We start from the raw sequence: 7726 nt of genomic DNA on the forward strand, positions 1-7726 counted from the left end.
AAATCCAATGTTGGAAATGACTAGAGATGGTTAGCCATCAGCCTTGTGACAAGGCCAAAAGGCTTGGCTTAGGCCAAAGTGGAAGAATATAAAAATTTTTTGAGCTCATGAGAACCATAACTGGAAAATTTCAGAAATAAATTGGTGAGACTTTAAGTAGAGCCAGAATTCCTGCATTAACAGTCAGGAGAATGAACCAGTGTTCTCCAATGAACATTATTAGCTCACATGCAATAATGACCATAGAGAACATTTCTTCTGAGAATCTTACGTGTCCTAAATCATCAACCGCATGAAATACTCTTTTTATCCCCATTTTTTTTTTAAAGCCTACAGTACCTAGTATTCCTAGGTGGTTTCCCATCCAAGTACTAACCAGGCCCGCCCCTGCTTAGATTCCGAGATCAGACCAGAACGGGTGTGTTCAGGGTGGCATGGCCATAGACTATCCCAATTTTTTTACATGAGAAAACTGAGGCACAGAGAAGTTAAATGACTTGCCCAAGATCATACAGTGAATAAATGATAGTGCCCCAAAACAGACCCACCTAGGCAGTTTGACTCCAGACCCCACTCTTTGCCCTTTACTACCTTGTCTTGCCATATTAACCCCACGTGGTCTGAGAACAGTTAGGTTACATGTGTGATTTTCCATTTTATTTTAGGACTATCATCCAGCCTTTATAAATCTAAGCGAAAATCGGAGAGTGATTCTATTACTATAAATTAATTAGTATTGAAAGATTTCTAAGTATAATTTTGTTTGAAAAGTAAACAGCTCTTTAACTTATATAGCTAATCGGTATATAAAAACATTGGAATTATTTCTTAATTTGAACATTATATCTAAATACCCATGAATAACTATCAAATCAGTGAAGCAATATTAAAAATATAAAGAGGTTAGATGAGAAAGCTCAATGTTTAGAATAAACATGAAGTGAGATAAAAAGTAAGTTTCATGTTGACTCTTTTGGCCACACTTTTTACCATATTCACTCAAATTTCCTCTATGAGACATTCTAGTAAATGACAAGAAAAGAAGAATCTCCAAAATGTACCAACAGTGTTCAGAGTAGTGAGCTAGTCAGGAAATAATGGAGACAAAGTAGAATAATACCAAACTCTGGGAAATAATAGGCGTATCTTTCCTTTCTTTTAATCATTCTACCTTTAGAAAGTAGAATCATGACAACTTAAGGATGGTATTTGTATCTATCAAGAGAAAGTTCTGCTTGATTATTAGAAATGCTACAGATATTTTTATGTTTTTTCTTCTTTTTTAAGTTCTGGTCTTTGAGAATTTAGTCTATCGGGGTTATGATCTTTGTCTTCAACCCCCTCATCTGAGCTGTATGTGCATGTGTGTGTGTATGTGTGTGTGTGTGTGTGTGTGTGTGTGTGTGTATTAAGAACATTTGACCTGAGATCTACCTTCTTAAAAATTTTTGAAGTGTAAAATACCATATTAACTACAGGCACTAAGTTGTACAACAGATCTCTAGAACTTACTCATCTAGCACAACTAAAATTGTATACTCATTGAATAACAACTTCTCATTTCCTCACCCTCCAGCCTCTAACAACCACTATTGTAGTTTCTGCTTCTATGAGTTTGACTAATTTAGTACCTCAAATAAGTGGAATCGGACAATGTTTGTCTTTCTATGACTGTCTTATGTCACTTAACATAATGTTCTCCATGTTCGACCACGTGATCGCAAATGACAGGATTTCCTCCCTTTGTTAAGGCTTAATACTACTATCTCATTGTATGAATATACCACATTTTCTTTATCCATTCATCTGTCGAAGACAGTATGGTACTGGCAAAAAGACAGACTGATAGACCAATAGAACAGAATAGAGAGCCCGGAAATAAATCCACACATACCAGGTGAACTGACCTTTGACATGGATGCCTAGAACACACAATGGATTACATTCTGTTTAAGTTTCACTCCAAGCTTAAGAGATAGAGGCAAAAGTGAATTTACATTTCTTTCTGGCTTCCCATGACAGGCAAAGCATCAAGGGATTCAGGGCCCAAAAACATTGCTTATAATTAAAAACTGCATTAAGTTTGGGCCCCAGCTCACAGAACCTTGAACAAGGGCAGAGTTCAGAAGGCGGATAAATCCCAATGACTCCACAGTGTATTAACTGGTTACCGTATGGTAGGTACCAAATTTCTGAGTCTCAGTGTCTCACCTTTAAAATGGTGATAGCATTATATATTACTCTTATTTCCCAGAGTTGTTTTGAAGATTAAATAAGATGATGTACATCTACTTATTATCAATGAAAATAAGTAATTTTTGTTTATAACTAATTTTGTTTATAACCAATTTTGTTTTTAACTAATAAGCAGTTATTGAAATATATGGTTTTATATTTACATGCTATCTTTTTTCATTAATAAATAGTCTTAAATATCTTCATATATTAGAATTCTATATTAGCAGCAAAAACAGGGATTTCACAAATATATTTTAGAAAGTAAAGGTGTTGTAACATGACACTCTGCACTCCTACTCAAGGCAAGTAATTTTCTGTTCATACAGGTTTTCATTCTTTTCTAGATTTCGAATGACTTGACTTCTAGAAATATTGGATTTATCTTTATTCTCAAAGTCCTGTCACTCAATAAAAGTATATGACAGAGATAAATGATAATGCAGCCAATCATTGATTTATTAATAGTCACCAAGGTGAATATATGAAGAAATGTGGAATTTTCAAGTGAAAGTATAGATTCTGAAATAATTTTTGAGAGGACAAAAATTTTGGATTATTTATTAAATTACTAAATTAAATGTCCTCAATTCTGGTTTAGTGTACTTAGAGGTACGCAAGTTCTTTCAGGCTACTAAGGTGACTTTTAGTTAAACTAAAACTCTAATTTGCTAATGGTACCCTAATGACCTTTAAACATTAATGAAAACTGCCTAATTTATGCCTGAGAATAACTCACTCAACAAATGAAGTCCTGCCCAGAATATAGGCATAAAGAGAAACAAGGTTAGGACATCTGCCAAGTACCACAGGAGATAAGATATTGAAAAACACTTCTGTGGGGAAGAGACATGAGCCCTAACCCTGATTCTACCACCAGCCAGCTGTGTGACCTCGGCTGATCCAGGGCTATTTCCTAATCTTGAAGCTAGTGGTGGCTCTCAACTAAGAAAAACATAGATATAGTACGGATGGCATACCTGAGTCTTCTGAACAAATTCTAAGGTATTATAATGGCAGAAAGCACAAAACTTCTCAGAGAAAAATTTTATTTGAGAGTTTTGTATTTGTTTTGCTTTTTCCTATTTTGATGGGACTCTGGAGCTTATGAATTTATACAACATGAAATGTTGAGAACCGATGGAACTAGATAACCCCTAATGCATCTTTCGTACTATAGTTCTGTGATTCTAATCAATGACTGAATATTTGTATGGAAGGAGACAAAACAAGCCAGGAGCCAGAATTGGTTCTAGTTATCAAGCCAAAGCCTGTCCCTCAAAATAATGAGCTTTTGAAGAAGTTAAACTTTTTTTATTCTTACAATAAGCAGCCTGCTTATAACAAAAGGATAGCAGACTCCAAGTTAAGAGTGTTCAATTGCCTGCAAATCTAATATTCACATCAAGTAAATCTGCCATAGACAATTAACGTTACAAAAATTAGAAATGATTATCATATGTGACAGGAAATTTCTTCAAGGTTTCTTGCTGTATTTTAAAGACGACCACTTTCTCATACTATGTAAAATGCTAAATGCTGTTTTTAAAAATATATAAATGAGAAAATTTTTTCATTTTTCACCTCTCATTGAGAAAAAGAGACCAAGCAGTATGTTCCAATTAGCATGAACAGACAACAGAGATTTTCTTTTCTTCTGCAGTCTCAGATCTCTGATAGGAGACATTATGTCTGGTACAAGTTATCAAGGGAGGATCAAGTGTTTTGTAGCCTGACATAAACAAAAGCACAGAAAGCAGAAAGGGGAAGAAAATGCAACCACCACAGTCATGATGAAACAACATAACATTTACTAACCTTTCAAAATGTCCAAGATTCAGGAGTGACTAAACCAGTGAGTTGTTTTGCAGGATAAAATTAGAATCAGAATATTTTCTAACATTTCTAAAGATGTGAAGAACAGAAAACAATACCCATTATAAAAACTTGCAATGATGGAAATAATTAGAAATATCATGGGTAACAAAGTCAGTATTCGAAAGGGCATGAATTAAAAAATATATATGCCACTTTATATTACATATCGTAACCAATCTGCCTTTATCTCAAAGTTGAGAATCTATTAGTTATGTTTTCAGGACTGAGAACTTTTGCATTGTATACTTGTTGGGAGACAATTCACAAGCCTTTCACACATCTGCACATATCATCAATGAGGCTCTGATGATCCTAAGGATATTTGTAGAGTGAACACACTTGGTAAATAGAGAAAGTATTGTCCTTAGGAGAAAAGGGCAGGTATGCACACAGCCCTGGAAGATAGGGATGGTGTCAGCTTCTGGAGCAAGGGGCAGGCATGCTTATTGCAGTATAACAAAAATGACACTTCCCTCCGGAGCAAAGGGTTGGCATGCTTACTGCCTATTATAAAAGATTCTGGCACTCTAGGCTCAGGGTTTCTTTCCTGTCACACACCCATGCGTTATAGCTGTCACCTGGCCCTCTTAGTGTTGTTCTGTGGGGGTGGAGCTCAGAAAACCAGCACCAAAATGCTGACACTGGCTATTTCTATTGCTCTCCATCTTTGACCCAGGTGTTTCATGTTTCTACCAGTATCTATGATACTTTATCAGGCTAATTGTGAGCTAGCCGGTAGGGTAAAAATTTCAGAACCTTCACAGTTTTTGACAGTACTTCTATCATAATCACCTTGAAAACACAGTGACTTCTTCTCTAGAGTTTTGGTAATAATGAAAAAAAATGTGTTTAAAATGGATGATTTTTTACAATGTGTAAATGATTGTTTTACAGTCTTATAGAGAAGATATACAGGTGAGTGTATAGAATCTGACTTGACCAACCCGATAAGCCCTTACAGGTACCAGGACTTACATATCCAGAAATTCTATATTGTCTAGGTCTTTAGAGTTGATACATCTCAAGGTACTAACGAAAATCATATGAGACCAATATAGTCCATAATGCTGATTTGTTCATTTATGTGAAAAAAACCATCATTTCTAAGCAGATCAGAAATTTGTCAGAAAATAAAGATGTGTCATTTCTCTCTTACATACAAGTCAAGTGTAATAATTTAGAGATAATTAAGTGTTCTCCATTGTTAGTGTCATCAAGTCTGACACATGCATGACCACTTTAGGTTATCTTCCAAGTTGAATGTTTGTATCAGTTAGTTAAGATGCTCTCTCTTTTGTATATAGCTGAGTAAATACAAATTATACTGTGAAGGATTCCCTTTCCCAGAATCTATACATAGATTACTTCCTCTCTGTGAACATTGTTTTTTCTTCAGACAGATTGCAATCAACTAATTAGGTTTCAACTTTCTGTGTCACAATCTTTTTCTAGTAATCTAATTTTGTTGAAGAGGCAAACTTTCCACGCTGACTGGACTTCGTTGTTTCCATATCTGTCACGCATTTACGAACTAGTTTCACAAGTTGTATTTTCACTCTCAAATAGTTCTGGGTTACTTCACCTTGCATTCTAAACACGAAATTAGCTGTACTCTATGTGATTTTCATCATTTGGTTCTCAAAGAGAGGTCCCTAGGCCAGGATCATTGACATCATCTGGTAACGTGTTAGACCTGCAATTTCTAGGACTCCACCCAAACCTATGAATTCAAAATTCTAGAGGAGAAGCCCAATAATCTCTGTTTTCATATGCTCTCTGGGTGATTCTGATGCACCCTAAAGAGCCATATTAGATAAATCTCATTGGAATATTAGAGTGAATTCCAGAGGGTTGTTAAAATTATTCAATAAGATTTATGTTGCTTAATTAAAAATAAGTTGGCCATTGACTAGAGATTGAAATAACTTTGTGTGCAAAATTTGATAGTAATCTTTGTGGTTGGAGAAGCTAGATGAAGGACACACGGCACCTTTCTACTATTGCAACAACTTGCCGTGAGTCTATAATTGTTTCAAAATAAAAGTTTTTTAGAAACTTGAAAATAAATGTTTTTTGCTATTAAGAGAATTTTACCTTTATATGTAAAGAATAACATGTTCTCATGGCACATAACTGAGGGAGCAGTGATGCTTACTAAACAACCTGGGTTATATTGAAATCTCTCTATTTTGTTCTTCACACCAGTGAGAGAAACACATGAATTCCAAAGATATGATGTCTGCTTGGGAACTGTATGACAAATGATAAACAATTAATTTATATTCTTCAAATTAAAAACTTACTCAGAATATGTGATTGCAGTAACAAAAAGTGTTTTGTGATTCATGGATGTTAGAGGTTAATTCATAAAAGTAGAGGTATAAGCTGGATGGATTTTCATTAATGATTATGTTTCAAAGGATAAAAATGATCACATGTTAGAGATTGGTCTTTGTATTAGTTCAAGTCCTCTGAGAAGCAGATGCCAAGACGGGATTAGACATGCAAGAAATTTATTTGGGAAAATGTTTGTGAAGATAAAGGGGAGGAAATAGAAGTAGGCAGGGAGAGCCATCTGACCACAATGTGGGTCTAAGGAAAGGGGACTGGAAAGAAGTCTCAGACTGTAGGAGTTTGGACCATTCCAAGGGGGATAGTCCTTGCGTGAAAAGTTGCCTTGAAAATTAATCCCACATTTGGCAGCAATAGGCCTGCATTAGTAGTCCCTTTATACTTAGTCGCTGGCTAGGAGCAGCCCAGGAGAAGTGCAGCCTCAGCTCAAACACTGAGGTAAATTCAGAGGGCTAGCTGTCCTCTGTCAACTATGCACCCCGCAGTAGCAAATCTGAATGATGCATTTTCATGGCTACTGGAGTTTAAACCAAGTGACTTCGAAAACGTAAAATACATTATTACAAAACAGTATAAGCTCTGCCCGTTCATACTGTGTAGTTATCAAGACGTGTTGTCCTATTTCAAATCTTTCAAATCATTTTTCTCATACTTAGAAATCTCAGAAATGAATACAACAAATGGCCACTAAGATATGTTTAAAGAAATTCAGAGCTAGATGTTTGAAAATAAGGTTTGAGACCGGAATATTCTAATGTATCATGTGATAAAAATGAACTCAATAGTTTGCATACATGCAATGTTTGTATGCACCCAGTTAATTCTTTTATAAGTCTATTATTCATATAGTGAGCTCTGCATTACTGGACACAAAGCTATAACCAAGGTCTGGCAGTGCCTCTAAGAGCAAAGATGTGGAATACTTTCAGAGCTCTATAATGAATCCAGATGTTCACATAGCAGCCATTAATGAATTTTTTGTTTATTTTTAATTAATAGACTTTTATGTTTTAGAGCAGTTTTAGGTTCGTAGAAAAATTGAGTGGAAAGTGCAGAGAATTCACAAATACCTCCCTTTCCCTGTCCACCCACCCCCCCAGTTTCCCCTATGATTAATATGTGGCATTAGTGTTAGTACATTTGAAGAGACAATATTGATACATTATTATTATTAACTAAAGCCCTAGACTATGTTAAGGTTTACCTCTTTGTGTTTTGCATGCTATAGATTTTGAAAAATGTATAATGACATGTATCTACC

At 35.3% G+C, this 7726-nt stretch overlaps 1 pseudogene; it reads right to left on the bottom strand.

Moving 5' to 3' along the window:
* Nucleotides 1-327: 327 nt before the first annotated feature.
* On the bottom strand, nt 328-446 carry LOC118607334 (annotated as a pseudogene).
* Nucleotides 447-7726: the final 7280 nt, after the last annotated feature.

Source organism: Rousettus aegyptiacus, unplaced genomic scaffold (assembly GCF_014176215.1).
Source record: "Rousettus aegyptiacus isolate mRouAeg1 unplaced genomic scaffold, mRouAeg1.p scaffold_m13_p_8, whole genome shotgun sequence".
NCBI lineage: Eukaryota > Metazoa > Chordata > Mammalia > Chiroptera > Pteropodidae > Rousettus > Rousettus aegyptiacus.